The following is a 23,910-nucleotide window of genomic DNA, read 5'->3' as shown; positions in this document are numbered from 1 at the left end:
TTTTAGCCAGTTGTGGCAACTTTTATCTCTTTTCCGATACATTTTTTTTAGCTCTGAGTGAGCTTGTATCAGTCTTTTTGAAGACTTTGATTAATAAAATGGCTACATGCATCACTCAGATGCAGAGGCCGGGGTAATCATTTTTCTAAAAAAGTGAAAAAAAGAAGAGCCGACGCGTGAACGTCAGTTAGCTCCTTATAATTATGTACCTGCTCCCATCTTCTTCAGAAAGTCGTTCATCCTTTCAATATAAAGAGCTAAAGGTCGGAGTCACAGAACCTCAGGCCCTTGGAATACTCGCGGCAAATTCCGAACTGCCAAATGTCCATCACTAAACTGATAATCTAAGGAAATCAAGCTAGGTACAGCGCATCAAGCAACTTATATTGACTATCCTTTTCTGTTGGTTGGTAATGGTATTACACTATATATTGGACTGTTCTGTACGGAAGCTCCCGCGCGCTTCTTCAAACGCTCGAAGCTAGCTAACCAACTAATCGAACCTCAAACGAGGTATCTCACCACCATGCCCACTTGCCTCCTCCTACTAGCCTTGTGGCCAACAGCGGCGAGCGTTGTCACCGCCACGGTGAGCCCGCTGTACACGGACTGCAACCGGACCGCGGGCGGCAGCACCTATGCGGCGAACAGCACCTACGGGTCCAACCTGCGCCAGCTAGGAGCTATCCTCGCCGCCGGCGCCAGCGAGTCGGGCTTCGGGAAGGGCAGCTCCGCCGAGGCGCCTGACAAGGTGTACGCCGTCGTGCTCTGCCGAGGAGACTACACCCGCAAGATGCACCGAGGGCCTCGGAGCTGCTTTCCAAGACGTGACTGGCCGCGTCTTCTGCCGGAGCGCCGTCCTCTACTACGACCAGTACATGCTCCGCTTCACCGACGACGAGCAGTCCCTCTCGAGCACTAGCAACGAGCCGGAATGGCTCGCGAATAATATGAACTCCATTTTGGGTATAGAGGCGGCGCTGCGGTTGATGGAGAGGGTGGTGACGCTGATGAACAGTATGGCCGACTTGGCCACTTCCAGCTCCAGCTCCAGGTCGTACGCGACCGGCGAGGTGGTGTTCGGTGACCAGGGTATTGGCACTGTGTACGGGATGCTGCAGTGCACGCTGGACCTCACCGGGCCACAGTGCAAGAGCTGCCTTGGCGACATCACCAGGAAGATAGTGAAGCTGTTCAGCAATATCAGCGACCAAGCCCAGATCGGTGGGAGGATTATTGGAGTTCGCTGTAATCTGCGATTCGAGAAGAAACTATTCTTCGAGGAGACAAATGATACTATCAAGATCGACATGCCGAATAGTACGTACTGCTCTACTGTTTGCAGTGTCAATGTACTGTTTTCTTTAAGGAAAGACATTGGTATCGTACCTAAAATCGAAATAATCATAATTGGTTACAGTATGCAGATAAACCTGGACAAAATTAACCACGCGTAGTTTTCTACTGCATCATTTATTTACTTTTAGAGAAAAACATCATTTATTTTCTATAGAAGGACAAGTTATGGGCTGTGCAATCTCGATGTATTGATCGGTGCACCAGACACGTATATATAAATATAGAGGTGTGCCACAACCTCAACTATACAAAGGAAACAGGAGGTGGGCCCTACACACAAATATACACGTACACAATATACTCAACACCCCCTCGCAGTCGAAGCGGCGCCAGTGACGCAAAGACTGGAATGAAACTCCTCGAAGGTAGAAGTCGGCAGTCCCTTCGTCATCACATCGGCGAACTGTTGGGCAGTTGGCACATGGAGAACCCGAATGCGTCCAAGAGCCACCTGCTCGCGCATAAAATGAATGTCCAGCTCAATGTGTTTAGTCCGGCGATGATGAACGGGGTTGGCCGAGAGGTACACCGCAGAAACGTTGTCACAGTAGACAACCGTAGCCTGAGATACATCGTGATGCAGCTCCTGAAGTAACTGTCGTAGCCGGGTGCACTCAGCAACAGCGTTGGCCACAGCTCGGTACTCAGCCTCCGCGCTGGAGCGCGAAACTGTGGGTTGTCGCTTAGACGACCACGAGACGAGTGAAGGACCGAGGTAGACGCAGTAGCCAGAGGTGGACCGACGAGTATCGGGGCAGCCGGCCCAGTCTGCATCGGAGTAGGCCACCATCTCCAGAGAACTAGACGCCATAAGTGTCAACCCAAGTGTCATCGTGCCGCGGATGTAACGAAGGATCCGCTTCACGAGAGTCCAATGAGAGTCACGAGGGGCGTGCATGTGGAGACTCACCTGCTGAACAACATACTAAAGATCCGGTCTGGTGAGAGTCAAATACTGAAGAGCGCCGACAATGGACCGGTAGAAAGGAGCATCCGACGCAGGCGAGCCCTCAAGAGCAGAGACCTTGGCCTTCGTGTCAATAGGAGTAACAACAGGGTGACAGTTGAGCATGCCAGCACGCTCAAGAAGCTCATGTGCATACTTCTGCCGATGAAGGAAGAAACCGTCCGGACGCCGAACGACCTCAATGCCAAGGAAATAATGTAGAGCACCCAGGTCCTTGATAACAAACTCGTCACGCAGCCGGAGAGTAATCTGCTGAAGAACAGCTGTGGAGGAGGCCGTCAGGATGATGTCATCGACGTAAAGCAGCAAATATGCAGTCGTGTTACCGTGGCGATAGACAAACAGTGAGGTGTCCGAGCGAGTAACGCTGAAGCCCAGTGACGGTGTCCTGGACTAGGGGGTACTCAACGCGTCGTCTCTCGATCAGTTGGATTGGGCCGAGGACCCCCATGGCTGTATACTCATGGGCCAGTCCGGACAGCTGCCGCATACAAGAAACAATCCACAAGACTTGGCGATCAAGACAAGGACTCCTCCCCCACCGGCGTATTCGGCTAGGACTCTTGTTATCCTAGGCCTCTGGTGCATTATATAAACCGGGGCCAGGCTAGTCGATAGACATATACAACAACAATCATACCATAGGCTAGCTTCTAGGGTTTAGCCTCTATGATCTCGTGGTAGATCAACTCTTGTACTACCCATATCATCAATATTAATCAAGCAGGAGTAGGGTTTTACCTCCATCGAGAGGGCCCGAACCTGGGTAAACATTGTGTCCCTTGCCTCCTGTTATCATTGATTCTAAGACCCACTGCTTGGGACCCCCTACCCGAGATCCGCCGGTTTTGACACTGACATTGGTGCTTTCATTGAGAGTTCCGCTGTGTGTTTGGCAAAGGGTCGATGGATCGCCTGCAGATCAACTGCGACTTCGGCATCTTCGTCACCAGCTCGACTGGTCACCTTGGTTCGATCAAGGACTGTGCCCTGCCTCCGACCGTCATGTTCGGATGAGGGCCTTCATCAACATCAACTCCGATCTCTATCAAGATCGTGGAGGAATCATCCAAGGAGCCCGGGGGCTCGACGTCAACATTGCCCTTGGACGACCGTGCTGTTTTTCTGGACAGTGAACTTGTGTCCGCCGGCACCGCCTCCTCGAGCGTCGGTTCGAAGATTGCTTAGGTGGAATAGTGCGAAATTAAGTCTACAACAACCCTGCAAAAATTTTGTCGAGTTCCGATGGAGGAATCTCCGGCAATCTCCGATATACCGGAGCCCTGTTGAATCTGGACGAGAATCCGGACGAGTTTAGGGCGTGGTATCCAGCATCTAGCTCGGATGTCCTTTGGAGAATCCAACCGTTGATTTTTTGCAGAATTCCCATATCTACCACCTGCCAAAAATTCAGCTCGATCCGACCGTCCAAACTCCGGAAAACTTCCGATTAGTGCATCACTTTTTGGATCTGTTTTCTGCGCGAGAACGAATCCGACCCAAATTCATCTTCTTTATGAACGGGATCTTAGACATCCCTTTTGAAGGAGGTTTTCATATAGGGTGTTGTGTTTTATTCTCAAACACATCCCAGTAGTATTAAAACTATTCTTGCAATACGAACTTCACCGTCGCGCCGGTGTCAAACCAGCCCGACAACATCACTCCACGGCGACCGACCCGCGTTAGACACATCGTCGCTTTGTTGAGCCGAGCTCAATTTCTTCGGATCATCAACTCGGCCAGCCGAATAATAGTTCGGCATCGTCACTTCATCAAGCCGGCATCGACCACGTCACGACCTGCATCGCTGGACCGGGGGCTTCATCATCTCTTCATCAACCTACTCCGGAGACTTCGGCGTCGCTGGCCGACCAGCTCCGTCACGTTAGCTGGACCGAGGGCTTTGCCTCGGCGAGCCAACCTTTGCCAGCATCCCCATGTCGTTGCTTTATCGCCCATCAGGCGATAGGTGTGCGGATCGAGTCCCAATTTTGGGAATCACCTTTATTCGGATTGCTACAACAAATAAGCCAGGTGCTATTAATCCTAGTATTTTTTGCTTGTTAGGGTTCATTTTTCCTAATGAATTATTACTCTGGTTTGTCCGTCATATGTACGCAGGTCTATCAAATGATGGCCGCATTAACAACGATCGCATGGTGGTTCGGTCAGTTTCCGTACATAGTCCGGCGAACGCCGCATCCGGAACTCGAACCAACCTGTGAATTCAGGCCTTGCCATGCCTTTACCGCATCACGCTGCCGCCCTGCATCAACATTGACTTCGGCGTCAGGCCATATTTCTTTTATTACTCACTTTGCATAAATTATTTGTTATGCAACAATTTTTTTTATTTTTTTATTATTATTATTATCTCCGGTTTGCACTATTTTTTGTGCACAGGAAAATGATCCAGCCGGACTATATCCTTTGGCGTCACCTTGGCTGGACGGGGGGCTTCGTCAACACATCATTACCCCATGCCGGGGACTTCGGCATCACCCTGCCGTCCTGCATTGACCGTGCTATGTCACCACTTCGGAGTGCCGAGCTCTTTTCTCTGCCACCTCGGGACCGGCTCGGGGATGGAACCTTGTCCCGCATCAAGCTCGGACAGCGTCATCAATACCAAACACATTAACCAGCTAAGTTGTCTTCATGCTCAAAGTTTTAAATTTTTAACTTGCGTTCGGCTCGGCCAAGCATTATACTTTTTTGGAAAAAAGTTGCTTGTAAAAATTTCCTTGTCCAAACTTTGTTTGTGACGCGTTCAAATACGCCGTTTACTTGGGGGCTTCCTTCATGAAGCTTTTTCCTCTTGCATATGGTTATACTTGTACGGCTTCGTTCCTTGTTCGTGTATTACGCCACAATATGCATCATATTGACTTAAGCGATTTGTAAGCTGGGTTGCCTGGCTCCTGTGCTTACCCCTACGTTCCCGATTGTTCGGCTAGGGAGTAAAGGGAGCACCTCTGCGATTGCCACGATCGGGTCACCCGAGCCGGACCTTAGACTGGGTGAAGCCGAAAGCTAGCGCTCTTATTGTTTTCAATCATGGTCGGCACACAACGGAACTCATGAGTACAAAAAATCTATTGCACAAGTCTCATAATAACAATGAGCACCGAAGAAAGGTATCGGTGGGGGTACTATTTTCTTCGAAGATGCTTCTTACACTTCGCAGTAATATAGCATAAGTTCCCTGAGCGCGCTTTGTCTGTTACAGCCTTATGGCCTGATTGCCTGGTTATTGGAAACACCATCGATATTCTCGACAGATGGAGTACATAACACTTTTCGGTCCTTGACCGAAGAGGGAGAAGCCGATGGTCGGTTAAGACACGTTTAAAGTTCGGTTGAACATAGATATGATATAAGTACTTCGGTACATGCAATCATTCTTTTACCCAAGTCAGTTGGGGGCTCTTAAATTTATATGAGCCGTTTTATGATAAGTGTTTTTCTTCTTAGTCGTTGCAAAGCTTTTATTATTATTTATCACTCCTTTTTTCGACACAAGTGTGCGGTCACTAGCCGGGGAGCCTAATTTCTCTCTCAAAGCCGCTAGAGTTTAGTTTGCTAAACTGGCCTAGTAAGAAGTACTCCGCCTTCGGGATAGGAGGTTGAAGCCGTAGGCTGACCCGCTTGAAGTTTTGAGATAGGATGTGTCATGTTAAAGCACGGCAGAAGCACCTTTTTTTTTCTAAAGTCCAATTTTCGGGTTGCCAGCGAACACTTGATCTAGTTCAGACATTAACCTTTTGAATAAGTTTTTTGGCTTTTCCAGCCCATGGCACTTTTAGACTATTTGTGTGTTTTCGGCACAAGTCTCGCAGTGCAACGCCGGACACCTTTAGAGATTCGGCAAAAACATTCTCGGATATTGCTATATATGCATCTGTTTCGAATTGTGTCTTCGGTCAATAGTTGGGTTGCCCGGCTCCTGCACTTGCCTCCTATGTTCCGCTTTATTCGGCTAGGTGTGCAAAGGGAGAACCACTGCGATTGTGCTTCCAGCTCACATGGTTAAGCACCTCACTAGAGAAAGCCAAAAACTGACTGTTACAATAAGCGTAAACTGGTCGGCGATCTGATGACGGCGTTAAACGACGGGCCATTCATAACAATGGCCGAAGTGTTTACGGCTTGACCTCGACTGTCGCCGAACACTACCGGGGGCTATTAACTGGCCTCCCAAACTAAATCCTCGATATTTTGCTCTTACATTGGAGCTGAGGTTTCATGATCATGCTTAGCATGACAACCCAAAGAAAGGAACCGATAGCGGGACTATTTTGTTTGGAAGACATTTCTTCTGTTAAACAGTAATATAACATGTCTCTCCGCGTACCTTTGTTTATAAAACCGTATGGCCAGATTGCCTTGTTTGTTGTAAATCTTTGCCCTCATAAAGTCTTTATAAAGTAGGACAAACACTCCTCGGCTATTGGCCGAGGAGGTGGAAGCCGATGGTCGGTCAGCAAAGTTTTGTACAATGCGGATCCTAGCGTTAATGACGTAAAGTACTTGGATACATAGAGTCATTACACATAATTTGTGATTTTACTATGGATATCGATCCTTAATTTGGCCTCCCGTGCCCGCATTAAGGCTCGGGGGCTACTGGGCTTCGGGCTTATTATTTACAAATATTAAAGGGGCACATCGATCCACTGATCTGGTGTTGCCACCCGACCAGTGTCTCAGGGGCTACTACATTGCATGTTCTATGCAGAAAATTTTAAGTGCAATACAGTTTTCGAGGAGATTTTGATCCTCAGGTTGGTCGGCCGCACCCAACCTAAGTCTCGAGGACTGAGCACGCCGCTTTTTGTGTACCGAAGTATTCTGCCGAGATAGGACTTGATCCTCAGACCGATTTTGCAAATCAACCTAAGTCTCAGCGGCTACGGGGATCAGCGGTCTTATGTCATCCTTCATGTGCATCTCGGGTTTTAGACTGATACCCACCTTGAGGGCTACTGGCTATGTATCTCGGCAGAGAATAAATTGCACCAATCAAAAATATTGACAAAAACCGGCCCACATTCGGGGAGGTGCACCACCTCGGAAGCAGTCCAGCATAAAGCTCGAGCACTAGTGGCTGGCTCCATAGAGGGCATTTCCGGCATTAAGCTCGGCTAAACTCCTTCAAACTTCTTTGAACCAAGGTGATTTACGACACCTCGGATACAGTCCGGCGTTGGAGCTCGGATACATAGTCCGGTGTTGGAGCTCGGATACATAGTCCGGTGTTGGAGCTCGGATACAGTCCGGCGTTGGAGCTCGGATACATAGTCCGGTGTTGGAGCTCAGATACATTCCGGCGTTAGAGCCGGGAAGCAGTCCGGTATTGGTGCTCGGCTGCAAGAGATACCTTGAATGTAGTCCGGCGTTAGAGCTCGGATGCAAGAGGACACTGCCTCCCGGGAACAACTCCGAACCCGAGGTGTGGCATAAAAATAACAAGGCATTGATAAAGGCCGGAAACTTAAAGGGGCTCCTCGGATACCCGACGTGTAAACTCGTCGAATGCATTTCGGCGATCCTCAAGATAGAAGATGAGAAGATTTGTTGAACCAGTTTTCAAGACCGGCAACCAAAGATGAAGAACAGTTCGGAAGAATCGAGGAGCGTCCCTAACTTGAAGACCGGTTCAGGGGGCTACTAACGGTGTCCTGGACTAGGGGGTACTCAACGCGTCATCTCCCAATCAGTTGGATTGGGCCGAGGATCCCCATGGCCGTATACTCATGGGCCAGTCCGGACAGCTGCCGCATGCAAGGAAGAATCCACAAGACTTGGCGATCAAGACAAGGACTCCTCCCCCACCGGCGTATTCGGCTAGGACTCTTGTTATCCTAGGCCTCTGGTGCATTATATAAACCGGGGCCAGGCTAGTCGATAGACATATACAACAACAATCATACCATAGGCTAGCTTCTAGGGTTTAGCCTCTCTGATCTCGTGGTAGATCAACTCTTGTACTACCCATATCATCAATATTAATCAAGAAGGAGTAGGGTTTTACCTCCATCGAGAGGGCCCGAACCTGGGTAAACATTGTGCCTCTTGCCTCCTGTTACCATTGATCCTAAGACGCACTGCTTGGGACCCCCTACCCGAGATCCGCCGGTTTTGACACCGACACCCAGTGTCTGAAGAAACCCGGTGATCCACTGGTAGCAGGCACGGGGTGCCTGCTTGTGCCCGTACAGAGAGCGGGACAGCAGACACACATGGCCGGGAAGTGAGGCATCGACGAAACCGGTGGGTTGCTCACAACACACCTGCTCCTCAAGATGGTCATGGAGAAAGGCGTTGGAGACATCCATCTGGTGAACAGGCCAGCCGCGGGATACGGTGAGCTGGAGGATGGTGCGGATCATGACCGGTTTGACAACCGGGGCAAACGTCTCAGTGATGTCCACTCCAGCGCGCTGGCGGAAACCGCGGACCACCCAACGAGCCTTGTAGCGCTCGAGAGTACCATCCGAGCGGGTCTTATGGCAAAAGACCCACTTGCCGGTGATGACGTTGGCGCGAGGAGGCTAGGGAACCAGGGTCCAGGTGCGGTTCCGTTGAAGAGCATCGAACTCTTCCTACATCGCGGCAAGCCAATGAGGATCACGGAGGGCGACGCGAGCGGATGCGGGAATGGGCGACGGCTCCGCGGTGGAGGCGGCGAGGACGTACTTGTCGCTCGAGTACCGGAGGCTCGGACGATGAACGCCGGTACGAGCGCGGGTGACTGGGCCGGGCGGCGCCGCCGAAGCCACCGGCAAGGCAGCCGGCGAGGCGGCCGGCGTCGGGGCCGGCGAAGCGGCCGACGTCGGGGCCGGCGAGGTAGCCGGCGTCGGGGCCGGCGAAATGGCGGCGTTAGGGCCGTCGAGGTAGCCGGCGTCGGAGCCGGCGAGGGGGCCGGCGTCAGGGCCGGCGAGGTGGCTGGCGTTGAGGCCGCGGAAGAGGCAGCCGAGCCTACAACTCCCGATCCCGCGGTGCCCGAGTTGGGGGCGGTGGGTGAAGGCAGGGCGCCGGCTGCATCGTCAGAGCCGGCCGAGGAGGCCGAGGGGGCGGGTGCCGGCGTGAGGGCGCGAGGACCGCCAAAGCCCGAAGGCGGTCCACGAGCCAGACGGGACCGTCCACCTGACAAAGTCGTCGAAGGGCCGCCGGTGGCCGGCGGTGACGAGACGACAAGGGTACCTGCTGCTGAAACGGAAACACCATCTCATCAAAGTAAACGTGTCGGGAGGTGAAAACACGATGTGAGACGGGATCATAGCAGCGATAGCCCTTGGTGTTAGGTGGGTAGCCGAGAAAGATGCAGGTGACGGAGCGGGGTGCAAGCTTATGAGGCGCAGTAGCGGCGATGCTAGGGTAGCAAAGGCAGCCGAAGATGCGAAGCCCATCATAAGAGGGGGGTGCACCGAAGAGAAGATGATGAGGTGTAAAGTTCCCGCGAGTACGACATGGGCGTATGTTGATGAGGAGAGAAGCGGTGGCAAGCGCGTCAGGACAAAAGCGCGGAAGCACATTGGCATGAAAGAGAAGAGTCCTAACGCAGTCATTGAGAGTGCGAAGGATGCGCTCAGCACGGCCATTCTGCTGTGAGGTGTACGGGCAAGTGAGACGAAAAATCGTGCCATGTGTGGTGAGAAGATTACGAACAGCGAGGTTGTCAAACTCCTTCCCGTTGTTTGTCTGCAACGCAAGAATGGGACGACCAAACTGCGTGAGAACATAAGAATAGAAAGTGGCGAGAGTGGATATAACATCCGACTTGCGGCGCAACGGGAAGGTCCACACATAATGCGAAAAATCGTCAAGTATGACAAGATAATAAAGAAAGCCCGTATTACTGGCAACATGAGATGTCCAAACATCACTATGAATTAACTCAAATGGGTACGATGCAACAAAATAAGAAGCCCTAAACGAAAGACGAGCATGTTTGCCGAGGTGACATGCATGACACGAGTGATCCTCGTTCTTATTACATGTGAAAGAAAAACTCCGAAGTATGTGGCGAAGGGTGGTAGGATTAGGATGACCCAAGCGAGCATGCCAAAGATCCACTCCGGTGGCGCGAACGACATGGGCGGCGGAAGTGGTGGAGGTGGCGGAGTGAACCGGGTAGAGCTCGTCGAGGCTGTCACATCGGTGGAGCACCATCCGCGTGCGAGCGTCCTTAATAGAAAAACCACATTCGTCAAATTCAACGGTAACCGGATTTTCACGTGTAAGAGAATGAACAGAAACAAGATTTTTAATAAGTTCAGGAGAAACGAGAATATTAGACATGGATATAGGAGTGGAGTTAGACGGAAAATATGTATGACCAATATGGGTGATGGGAAGGGAAGAGCCGTCACCGACGGTGATGCGGTTGAAAGTGTGGACAGGATGGGTGGTGTGGAGGTTACCGGGGTATGTCGCCATGTGAGTGGTGGCGCCGCTGTCCATGTACCAGTCGCCGCTGCCGGTGTAGCTGGACGGGGAAGGAGTGTTCTGGAGAGCCGCCAGGAGGGCCGGGTCCCACGGTGCCAGCGGGAGAGGCGGCGCGGCCGTCAGGGGTAGCAACGGCGGCCCACCTGACGGCGGCTGCTGACCGTAGGGCGCCGCGTAGGGCTGCCGCGTGGCGTAGTACGCCTGGTGTGGCTAAGGCCGGGTGCCGAGAATGCCCGGGGCAGGGGTCCGAGGAACCGGCATAGAGTAGGCGTGGACAAGCCGGCCCATGGATTCTGGCCGGCGTACCACGGGGCCGACTGAGAAGCCTACTGTGGTGGGCGGGGCGCTCCTCCCTGAGCACCTGTGCCCCCCTGCTTGTGGCCGCCACGACGACCGCCGCGACGACCCCTCCCTCCCCCCCGTTGCCCGCCGGCTGGGGCGGCGGGAAGGGGGCGCCGGTGCGGGCGGGAAGCCTGGCGGGAAGGCGGGCGCTGCCGGCTGGGACGGCGTCGGGCACGGCGGTGGCGGGGCCGAACCCCCACGGGTGCCTGCTACGAGGGCGGTGTGGGTCGCGCGAGACCGCGCCACCCGCATCCGGCGCTCCTCCAACTTGAGGTACGCGACCACCTTGGCGAAGGTGGGCTCCGGGATGAGGGTGGGGTTGGAGGCGGCGTTCCCGAAGTCCTCGTTGAGGCCGCCGGAGAGGGTGCTGATGAGGAGCTCGTCGCTGATCTTTTCCCTGAGATCGCGGAGCTCATCGGCGAGCTTCTTGAGGCGCATGAAAAAATCATCGATGGATGAGTCAAGTTGCTGGCACCCATAAAACTTTCCATAGAGCAGGACCTTGCGCTGCAGCCGATTGTCGGTGAACAGGCCGTTGAGCTTGGTCCAGACCGCATAGGTGTCGTCCTCGTCGTCCACCACGGTGTGGAAGAGGTCGCTGGAGATGGTGAGCTAGAACCAACGAATGATGGTGGCGTCGAGGATCATCCACTCCTCGTCGTTGATCATGAGTGCCGAGTCCATGGTGCCGTCCACGTGGCCGTGCAGGAGGTACTCACGGAACACAAGCGAAAAATACCGCTTCCAAGCGGAGTAGGACGCAGTGGTGTGATCAAGCTTGACCGGAACACGTTCATGGATGTTGAGGTCGCGGACGAGGGTGACATCGGGACCGGCAAATGGGTTGGAGACAGTGGACGAGGAGGAGCTCATGGCGAGGGTTAGGGTTTAGGACCTGCGGGGCGGGTTGCGGCGCGGCTGGGAGGTGCGGCGGCGCAGGCGGCAGGTGGGGTGGAGCGGGTGCGGCGCGGGTGGGAGGGAAGGTGGCGGCGAGAGGGAGGGCGCGGGCGAAAGCGGGACAAGCGGCAGCGGCGTGCGAGGTGGTGGGGAGAGGCGGCGGTGACCAGCGGCGGCGACGGCGACCGGGAGAGGGGTGGCGGCGGCGGCGGCTGGTGGCGGCGGCGGGGAGTAGCGGCGGCGGCGGCGGCGCGTAGAGGCGCGGCGGCGGCTTTAGGGTTAGGATCGTGCTGCGATAGATACCATGTAGAAGGACAAGTTATGGGCTGTGCAATCTCGATGTATTGATCGGTGCACCAGGCACGTATATATAAGTACAGAGGTGGGCCACAACCTCAACTATACAAAGGAAACAAGAGGTGAGCCCTACACACAAATATACACGTACATAATATACTCAACATTTTCAATCCAAGCATAAGGGAAACAAGTTTTTTCATTAATTAATTTGCTGTCTGTTTCATACATATATCCAAGATGGACTGAGCACGGTGCTTAAGATTATCATATTTGGGGTTCCTCTTCTAGTTTTGCTCGTCATTGGCTTGCTCCTAAGGCCATACATCGCGAAGAAAGTTAGAGGTAAAGAGTTTTGGCCCTTATTATTATTATTATTATTATTATTATTATTATTATTATTATGCACTAATTTATTTTTCCATTTTCTTTCCATGTTAATATGATTTATTTTTACCTGGTAATTTCCATGGCAGAATCGTTATTGCAGAGGGATCTAGTCATCCTGAAAAAGGAAGTTGTAAGTAAAAGCGACTCAAGGTTTTTGTTGTTCAGCTATCTGAAGATAAGAAGTGCTACCGATAATTTCTCGCAAGAAAATAAAATTGGAGAAGGTGATTTTGGTCATGTTTACAAGGTAATTACATTTAATTAAATAGAAAGAGCAGGTTGCTTTGATCTTTACAATTGCGAATATTATACTTAAAAAATAACCCTCATTCCATCTTTTGCAACCCAATATTTGTGTTATTTCTGCAGTAGTTAAAAAAATCCAGTCACTCAAACATACGCAGAAGTCCTATTATGACTTCATTTTCTTAAAGATAACATAGCTCTATTTTCCCACGACGAAGCACCAATCACGCGCGTACATGAAAGATCATTATTTCTTATCAAAATCCTCTCAATATGGTATTATGAAGCATATCAATTGCCTTACCATGATGTTTACATAAACAATCCATCTGAGCCATCTATTGCTCTCTCATATAAATCTGGGTGCACTTTATTAGGGACGGTTGCCTCACGATCAGGACATAGCAGTCAAACGACTTTCTCTGAATTCTGTTCAAGGATTCCGTGAGTTCATGAACGAAATCAAACTCATAGCCAGCCTCCAGCACAAGAATCTTGTCAGGCTTCTTGGATGCTGCATCAAAAGCAAAGAGAGAATACTTGTATATGAATATATGCCAAATGGTAGCTTGGAAGAGTTCATTTTTGGTACGTCTACTTTCCGGATGAAATAACAAAGATAATAGCATTCTATACTTTCCCCACAAAAATAGCAAAATGCATAGAAAGCTTCTGTTTCTTTAATATATTGAATTACTATGTATTTCTACATTCACATTTGAATTGGAAACCATAGGGCCAGGAGCAAAGCGGAGTTGGCCCGAGTGTCGCCACATAAATTTTTTTTTTGCGGGGTAAATGGATTGTATTGATTAAATAATAGTCACATTACAATCCTGTAGGATGAGGTCTAATATTTCATGAGGCCCCGATCCTAACCAGACTACTGTTCGTTCCTCTAGACGACCAAAACGAGCAAGCAGATCGCTCGCTTGATTCATTTCCGGGGAGATTTTGTTGACAACAAAACGCCTCCCTTGGTTCATGAGATGCTTCACGTGCTCAACTAGATGACCCAGCTCTGAGCTATCTCGAGATGGAGTGTCGCCACATAATTGAAGGGATAGCAGAAGGCCTTCTATATATACATGACTACGCGCACGAGTGCATAGTCCACAAAGACATGAAACCAAGAGGGTGTTTGTTTTCAGGGACTTATTGGCTTAGGGACTTAAAAAAGTCCCTATAAGTTCCATCTAAACGAAACAGGAGGGACTTATAGGGACTTAAAGTGGGCATTTGGGACTTATGAAATAAGACTCTCAAGGAGGGACTTATAGGGACTTATAGTTGTAATATGGTCTTATAGGGACTTAAAAGTCCTAGTAACCAAACAGGTAGGGACTTTTTAGGGACTTGGGACTTATAAGTTGGGACTAAAAAAAGTCCTAGGACTTATGAACCAAACAGGGCCCAAGTAACATATTACTAGATCATGAAATGAATCCAAAAATTTCCGACTTTGGGATTGCAAGGATATGCCTCTCTAATGTAACGGAATCAAATACAACCACCGCCATCGGAACAATGTAAGGTTTTGATTTTATAGGCTTCACATTTTTTGGCAGACTTATATTTTTGTTAGTTAGCAAATCTTACTAAAAATACAAAAATACTTATTTACTTACGTGTTTTTTTCTTGAAGTAATCTATTGCACAAGCAAATATATTTGCTTAACGGATCTTCATACCTTATGACCTATATCAATGTTGACTTATTCAAGCCATTGCCATACTAAAATCAACTAGGTGTACATCATCTACTCCTTTCCGTGATGTTTCTTGCACATATGCAATAGCCAGAAGTACTATCTTTATTGAATAATAAAGGCAATCAGCAAAGAAAATGATTTGATCACCGACTACCTGTCACCTGTTGTTTTGCCATGATTTTTTTTTTTTGCCAAGAACCATGATAGTTTAAATATTTTCATTCCAGGGGATACATCGCGCCGGAATACTGCTTCCAGAATGTCTACTCAACTAGGTCGGATGTTTTTAGCTTTGGCATCATAGTTCTCGAGATCATAAGTGGGAAGAGGGCCGTCGGCTCCTACCAATTATCCGGAAGATCATACTTTTTTTAGAAAGGGGGGACTCTCCGACCTCTGCATCTGAGTGATGCATACGGCCACATATATAAATAAATAAGTGGTTCAACAAAGTCTTGCAATGTACTGCAACAAAGGAGGCTGGCTCACAAAGAGCTAGCGAAATCAAACAAGGCCCAGAAGCCACAACCGGCTGGCATACTAAAGAAAGATAGGTAAACTAATCGCCTATCCTACTACATGACCGCCATCCAAACCGGTTGAAGATATCTCGCGCTACCATCTCCCACCGGACAGATCCAGTAACCAAATGCTCCCTGGCCTCCGTCGGAGTGAATAATGACCACATACGGATTAGCGCAGTAGCCCAGAATACAACCTGCAAAAAATGAATAGTTGTTGCTCTGTTAAAAGCCAAATCATTTCTGCAGTTCCAAATTGCCCATAACAACGCACATGCTCCTACACGAATTTGTCTAGCTGTTTCGGCCTCTATACCGGCAAGCCACGTTCCAAAAAACGACTTGACCGAATTCAGAGGAGTAATGTTAAAAGCAATTTGCACCGAGCGCCATAACACCCTCGCCAACGGGCAATCAAAGAAAAGATGCTTGATATTTTCATCCCGATCACAAAAACTACACCTAGTAGAACCTGTCCAGTTGCGCTTAATCAAATTATCTTCCGTTAGAATGACTTGTTTATGGACAAACCACATAAACACTTTGATTTTCAGAGGAACCTTTACTTTCCAGACATGTTTGGAACTAGGAATAACAACAGAGTTGATGACATCAATGTACATAGACTTGATTGTGAATTCACCAGATTTAGTAAGCTTCCAGCACAACTGATCAGGCTGATGAGTAAGCTGAACCTCCATCAGTCTACTCACCAGATGAATCCAAGCCTCCCACCGGTCCCCAACGAGCACCCTCCTAAATTGAATGTTAAGAGGAGTGGATTGCAAACTTGTTGCAACCAGAGCATCCCGTCGCTGCACAATACGATATAGCGACGGATACTGAAGTGCCAGCGGTGCATCACCTAGCCAAGTATCCTCCCAGAAACGAGTGTTATTGCCATCACCGACAATAAACTTTGTTCTATTAAAGAAAGTAGCCTTTACCCTCATGAGCCCCTTCCAGAAAGGCGAATCAGTTGGTCTAGCTGTCACCTGCGACAAGGTCTTAGAGTACAGATACTTGTTACGAAGAATCCGTGCCCAAGTAACCTCACTCTCCGCAGATAACTTATATAGCCACTTACTGAGTAGGCATCTGTTCTTGACTTCCAGGTTCTCAACCCCAAGACCCCATTGGTCTTTTGGTCTACAGATAACATCCCATTTGGCTAGCCGGTACTTTTTCTTTGTTTCATCACTCTGTCAGAAGAAACGTGGCCGATAGAAGTCCAGCCTTTTCCTAACTCCAACTGGTACTTCAAAAAAGGATAAAAGAAACATCGGCAAACTCGTGAGCACCGGATTAATGAGAATCAATCGGCCTCCATACGACATGAGTTTGCCCTTCCAGCAGCTCAGTTTCTTCTCAAACCTGTCCTCAATACACTTCCATTCACTGTTAGTCAACTTACGATGATGAATGGGGATACCTAGGTAAGTGAACGGAAGAGCTCCCAAGTCGCAACCAAACAGTTGCTTGTAAGCATCTTGTTCCTCTTTGGCTCTACCAAAACAGAACAATTCGCTTTTATAGAAGTTGATCTTCAGACCGGTCAATTGCTCGAAAAGGCACTGTACCAGCTTCATATTTCTCGCTTTAGCCAAGTCGTGCTCCATAAAGATGATTGTATCATCAGCGTACTGCAGGATGGACACACCACCATCGACTAGATGAGGTACCAAGCCACCTACTTGCCCGGCCTCTTTTGCCCGACCTATCAAAATGGCCAACATATCAACGACAATGTTGAACATGATAGGAGACATTGGATCACCTTGTCTCAGGCCCTTGTGTGTCTGGAAATAATGACCTATATCGTCATTCACTTTAATTCCAACACTCCCTTTTTGTGTGAAGGATTCGACTTGGCGTCGCCAAGCTTCATCAAACCCCTTCATACGTAATGCCTGTTGAAGGAAAGGCCATTTGACTTTATTGTACGCTTTCTCGAAATCCATCTTAAAAACCACTCCATCCAGTTTTTTCGTATGAATCTCATGGAGCGTTTCATGCAGAACCACCACCCCTTCAAGGATGTTCCTGTCCGGCATGAAAGCAGTTTGAGTAGGTTGCACCATAGTATGCGTAATCTGTGTGAGCCTATTCGTCCCGACTTTGGTAAAAAATTTGAAACTAACATTAAGAAGACAGATTGGCCGGAATTGCTCTATCCGCACTGCCTCTGTCTTCTTTGGAAGAAGTGTTATGGTTCCAAAATTCAGCTGAAAAAGGTGAAGCTGGCCAGCGAATAAATCATTGAACAAAGGCAATAGATCTCCTTTAACAATGTGCCAACACTTCTTGTAAAACTCTGCCAGGACTCCATCCTGGCCAGGAGCCTTATTATTCTTCATGTGGGAAATGGCCTCATGTTCGCACACGAACACGTCACCGTGTACCCTCGACGCCGGGGGTGATGCACCGCAGCTCACGTCGAAGGAGACCCGTCGGAAGCGAGGTACGCAGGACAATTCGGCGGGTGCTTTTGAGGACCCAAAACCCCAAACACCCGGGAGGGACCCCGTCAGGGCGCGCGGCGGTTATGGGCTGCCCTAGGTCGGCCTGACCTCCCCTAGGGCCTCGAGGTTCGCCGCCCTGCAATGAACAAGAACAAATGAAGAACGAGGAAGAAGAAGAACAAGGGAGAGTGATAAAGATAAAGGTAAAAGATGTAGATAGATTTGTTCGATTGTGTGTTGTTATTCAATCGGCCGTCACCTCTTACATATATATGAGGCGGCTGGACTTTCCATACAAGAAAAGGACTCAAATCCCGTCCAAAACATCAAAAGATAACCTAACTCGGACTACGAGGGCCGGAACTTCCGGTCAGCCCGGAACTTCCGGGCTAAAATTACATCGAGTTGCCCTCTTGCACAGCTCCTGCAGGTCGCATATGGCTTCGGATCGCAATGGTCCCAAAAGCAAAGTTGTAGACCTTGCAATGTAGAAAAATTCGTTAGTTTATCACTTTTTCATCCGAGGTCATCTTGATGTCGAAACTGGCCCCGCAAATCTGCAAATAGTGTTAAAATTCTAGTTTTCGGGGTGCTCCGCGTGCAAACTTTCGGTTTAGCCCGGAACCTCCCCGGAAGTTTTGCCCGGAACTTCCGGGGCAGACTTATGCAGCACATTGTTTTGCCTCTAACTTTTGCATAGGAACTCCGATTTAGGCGTTTCTTATATCAAAATCCATCGTCTCGACGAGACGAAGACAATCCGTGTAGAAACTTTTCTCATATGAGGCCATCTTGGGGGCGTAATCAGCCGAACAGTGTTCTGAATACAAAATCTGAATACTCAAAACACAACTTCGGCCTTAAAGATGAGATCGGATGGCTACGGTCCAAATATCAAAGTTTCTCCTTTTGAAGATACGGAACTTTATCATTTTGAGCACTTCTCCATTTGAGCCCTTCTCAGTTATGTTTTTGACCATGCCAAAATCTGTTGTCAACACATGCCCTCCTGTTTTTCGGCAAAGCTTGTGTGCCGAAAAATAACTTCCGCATAGCTTGTTATAAGGACGATGTCAACACTCCATCGGCTATTTCTCATGTTCTTAGGACGATAATTATATATCGGCCATTGCTTGTTTGAACCTCTTGATGCAAACTTGGGTGAAAACTTCTCAGCTTTTATAACAATCCGATGGTAAGGTTCCGTAGATCAAAATCATCCTCCGAACCATAATGTTCACCCTTTCGCTAAGATATCGCAGATAATCAAGAATAAACTTTCTCCAATCCTTACTTCTCCTGCATAAAAGTTTCATTAGTGGCCGAAGCGGTGGGCTTCGATTCGGCCTTACCTATGTTGACAAGACCTAGCATAGGCTATTGATAGAAATGCAATACACCATGGTTAACATAGTAGCCGGATGCTTGTTGTGCCAACTCTTTCGAATTGTCATGTCTAGATATATGAACAATTTTAAAGCAACCCAAGATTAATCTTGCATCTAGACATACCTCAAGATAAACTATAAGTGATTCATCAAAACATTGATAACCCTTGGATATTTGTTGCAGTACTCATAACGAATCACCAAAATCCTCAATATGTTTAGCACATATGGCAAAAGTTCCAAACCGAATAACATTGCATATTCGGCTTTGATTATTGTGCAATAAATATTTTAAGAGGCATGAGGCTTCACAGAACAACACTATATGGAGATATATAAACAACACCAACACCATGGCCATTGTTATGAATTCAACTATCAAAACCTAATCTCCATAGTAATTGTCTCGCTCTCCATTCGAACTAAGGACGATGTTAGAATACTACACCGGCCATGCATTGACATACTCTTAGGACGATAGGTAAATTATCGGCCATTACCATGTAAGCTTCGTTCTAAGCACATATAGCTGAAACAAACAAACGTAATATCAAATCAAGTATTTCGGCCCTTTGGATCAGCAACAAACTTGTAGCTAACCAAATGTATATTGACTTGGTAATACCCTTTCAAGATGTAAGAAATTATATTGCATCCATGGATTAAAATAAGCCCATTGAGGGTTACCAATCATACTTGATAATGAATTCCATGGCATAAACGTTAATGGCATAGTCGAAGAATATGGATAATGTGTAGACCGAAGATGCTGAAACCTTCGGCTTGGTCCGTCATAGTTTTCACTCTTTTCATTCTTCACATTCGCCGCACTTATTGTAATGGAAGCTTGCACATAATTCTTATTTTGAGCACTTCCTTTGGGAACCCATGCCATGTTGCTATCTTCAAGTTCTTGTGCACTAAGTTTTTGTAATTTCTTCTTTTGCCAATATGATAAGCCGAGTGGTCACCCCGGCTGTGATTTTGTTTGAAGCAGTGGCAATTCTTGTTTTACCTTGTGCACTGTCAACTTCTTTTTTTCAGACTTTGCACTTTGGCTCTCAATAATTGGTTGATTCGTCTCATTGCCTTTAGTAGCCAATGTCAACGCTTTAATTGGCTCTTTTTCATTTGATATCAAATCTGAAGTTGCACTCTTACGACCATCTCTTTTAACACGATAAACTTGCTTGACCACCTCTTTCTTCTTCCTTGAGCTCTGGACCGATTCCTTATGATTGAAATGGTCTTTAACATGTGATTGTTCAAGTGTTGATCTTCTCGGAGCTGCATAATATTGATGAGATGGTCTGAAATAAGATGGAGAATGTGCCCTTGTATCATATCTGTCCCATGATGGATATGGATCTACATGAGCATAGGGAGGCATCCACGATATTGGCATTGGCGGCCCAAAATAAGCATATGAATATGTTGCATTAAAATTCTCACTTTGCCAATACCAATCCTCATATTTGCGCCTTGGGGGTGATCTTGGTTTCTTTGCATGATTTGGTCGACAAGCATTCTTCTCTTCACTCTTCTTTCAATATTTATCCAATAGTTCAGTGAAGGTGATTTTTGATCTCTTACACTTGCGCTTATTTCGGCCTTTGTTTTCTTTCTGTTTGCTTTCATTGATCATTGGATTTGCTTGCTGCCCCCCAGTCCTTGGCGTCTCCATTGTAGCTTCGATGGAATTTTCGCCCTCAAGATTATGTTTATGCTCTTCAACAACTTCTTTACTTGAAAGCTTGATCCCATCACCTGCATTTTTTACCTTCTCTTTAAATGGATCGGCTTGAAGCAGCCGATGCAAAAACTTTCTGCCATCGGGACCAATCGGAATAGACTGGTCATCTTTTGGTGTCTCAACAAATTTCAATCGTCCTTTATCAATGGCCGATTTGACTATTTGACGAAACATATTGCAATCCTCAAAATTATGCTTGGACGAATTATGCAACTTACAATACATTCGTCCTTGGATAGATGGCTTGACATGGTGATCAAGAATTCTAATGTAATTAGTTTTCAACAACAAATCAAAAATTTGATCACACATGTTTGAATCGAAGGTATACTTCTTGTTTTCTAGCCGATCTTGTTGTTTGAACGGCTTTGGAGATAGGCAAACGAATGGTTCAGATTTGGAATCTCCCCATTCGGCTACGCATTGTGTTTTCCACTCTATCTCCGATGTCTTTGGATAAGATATTATATTAGCATCGGTTTTCTCAATAGAATTTAACCTTGGCTTTAAATTTCTGAAACGAAGATATTTATAACATACATGCCTCAGTTGAGACCAAGTGCAAGCCAAGTACGAAATAAGCAAAGCTACCCAACTAGATATGAACTTTAGATAAAGCAACGGGGAAAGCTTTGGCTGTAACAATAAGTCATTATCGGTCTTTATAAATGGCGCAATGGGTTGACCGATATGTTCCATAACAATTTTATTGCTAACCAGTAAATTACCCTTCTTCATTGGTATTTCAAAATTACTTATGAGAATATTTCTTATAGATGCTTCAATAATGAAGTTGCGACCAAATCTGAAAATAGGTAAATTACTCACTATGCATACCTCTTCAAATACGTTGGGAGAGCATGATGGTGGTGTGACTTGAACAATATCTAGCTTTGTCTTTAGATGACTCTCCAGTGCCTTTTCATCATCTTTTTCTTTATTCCATGCATCATTACCTTGAAGATCCTTATCAGCCGAACTTTGTTCGGCTACTTGCTCTTGTGCTTGAGGTTTGTCAATTTCTACGGCACGGAACTCATAGGGAAGGAAGTAGGTTCCATTGACTTCAGAAAAATCAAGCATGGTTGTTTTCCTATGCTTGCCATGCCCTTTCTCAATAATGCTTGCCTCGTTGGATTTGATGAATTCAGAATATATACTACTTGATTCGACTTTTTCAACTGAAGCACTTTCATGTTCTGAATCATCCTTCTTTTCATTGATACTACCAATTGGCAATGCTTCTTTTATCTGAGCCAATTCTTTTTCTATTTGTTTCTGGCGGCAAGCGGCAAAATTAGCTTTAAGCTTTTTCTCAATTTCAGCCCACTCCGGATATGATTGCCCCCCAATGCTTTTAGATTCTTTCGGCAATGACACACGGGTGTTGCCGAAATTTTGCAATTATGTAGGGGGTGTATAATATGATGTAGTACTAGGTGAAGGCATATGCATTGTTGTAAGACCATACTTTTGCTCGTCAATTTTATCAATTGGCAAAGATTCATCTTCTTGTAAAACTCTAGCTTTTATTGCGGCATAATCAGGAAATAACCCCTTTTCATGTTGTTCAAGGCAAAGAGCGCTAATTCTCTTATTTTGGGCTAAACTCTTCAATGCAGCCACCACTACCTCATCTTCTACAATATTGGGCACAACCGCTCCTGTAAAATTTACATTTATTCGGCTATAACCAGGAAGGTGTGAAGCCGAATTATGAGCATCTACAGTTGTGTATGGTGCCGAAAAATTACTAACATGAGGTATAGCATATGACGGTTGAGAGTAACTGGCCGAATAACTAGTAGTAGCATGGCCAATTCTCCCATCCATCGGTGAGGTTGGATTCACATATTGCAAATTAGTTGCCGATGAACAAAAATGTGAAACACTTTCTTGTATGGTATTGGAAATTCTAACTTGGGGTGTTTCAAATTGATTAATCGAACTCATCATGTTGCTCATCGGCATATGGATTTGTGGGGTTGCCGATGCATGAGAGTTTGGATACATATGTTGTACGTTGCTAAAATCATTAGAATTTGAAGCATGAAGATTATTTTGCATCGGCCCTTGCACATAATTAGATGCATGATTGATAAAACTAGGGCTAGCCGATACATTATGCTCATTAGGCGACCTAGCAATAACATATGAATTATTTGCATCTATAAAGGGAAATTGGGTGTTCATATTACCTTTGTAGATTGCAAACCCTAGATGACGATCTCTTCGTAGCAAGAACGGGCCGGAGACCGTTCAACGCTTCGTCCCCAGCGGAGTCGCCAAAAAGTGTGTTCGCACACGAACACGTCACCGTGTACCCTCGACGCCGAGGGTGATGCACCGCAGCTCACGTCGAAGGAGACCCGCCAGAAGCGCGGTACGCAGGACAATCCGGCGGGTGCTTTTGAGGACCCGAAACCCCACACGCCCGGGAGGGACCCCGTCAGGGCGGCGGCGGTTATGGGCTGCCCTAGGTCGGCCTGACCTCCCCTAGGGCCTCGAGGTTCGCCGCCCTGCAATGAACAAGAACAAATGAAGAACGAGGAAGAAGAAGAATAAGGGAGAGAGATAAAGATAAAGGTAAAAGATGTAGATAAATTTGTTCGATTGTGTGTTGTTATTCAATCGGCCGTCACCTCTTACATATATATGAGGCGGCTGGACTTTCCGTACAAGAAAAGGACTCAAATCCCGTCCAAAACATCAAAAGATAACCTAACTCGGACTACGAGGGACGGAACTTCCGGTCAGCCCGGAACTTCCGGGCTAAAATTACATCAAGTTGCCCTTTTGCACAGCTCCTGCAGGTTGCATATGGCTTCAGATCGCGATGGTCCCAAAAGCAAAGTTGTAGACCTTGCAATGTAGAAAAATTCGTTAGTTTAACACTTTTTCATCTGAGGTCATCTTGATGTCGAAACTGGCCCCGCAAATCTGCAAATAGTGTTAAAATTCCAGTTTTCGGGGTGCTCCGCGTGCAAACTTTCGGTTTAGCCCGGAACCTCCCCGGAAGTTTTGCCCGAAACTTCCGGGGCAGACTTATGCAGCACATTGTTTTGGCTCTAACTTTTGCATACGAACTCCGATTTAGGCGTTTCTTATATCAAAATCCATCG

General features: G+C 47.5%; 1 pseudogene; it reads left to right on the top strand.

Annotated features, from left to right (window-relative positions):
• The first annotated feature begins 526 nt into the window (after positions 1-526).
• The window catches only part of LOC123139668 (cysteine-rich receptor-like protein kinase 15), a 28,313-nt pseudogene continuing 4,929 nt past the window's right edge, over positions 527-23,910 (top strand).

The sequence above is a fragment of the Triticum aestivum genome, chromosome 6B (genome assembly GCF_018294505.1).
Source record: "Triticum aestivum cultivar Chinese Spring chromosome 6B, IWGSC CS RefSeq v2.1, whole genome shotgun sequence".
In the NCBI taxonomy this organism is placed as follows: Eukaryota; Viridiplantae; Streptophyta; class Magnoliopsida; order Poales; family Poaceae; genus Triticum; species Triticum aestivum.
The sequence above is the reverse complement of the archived record's forward strand: the minus strand, read 5'-3'. Positions and strand labels throughout refer to the sequence as shown.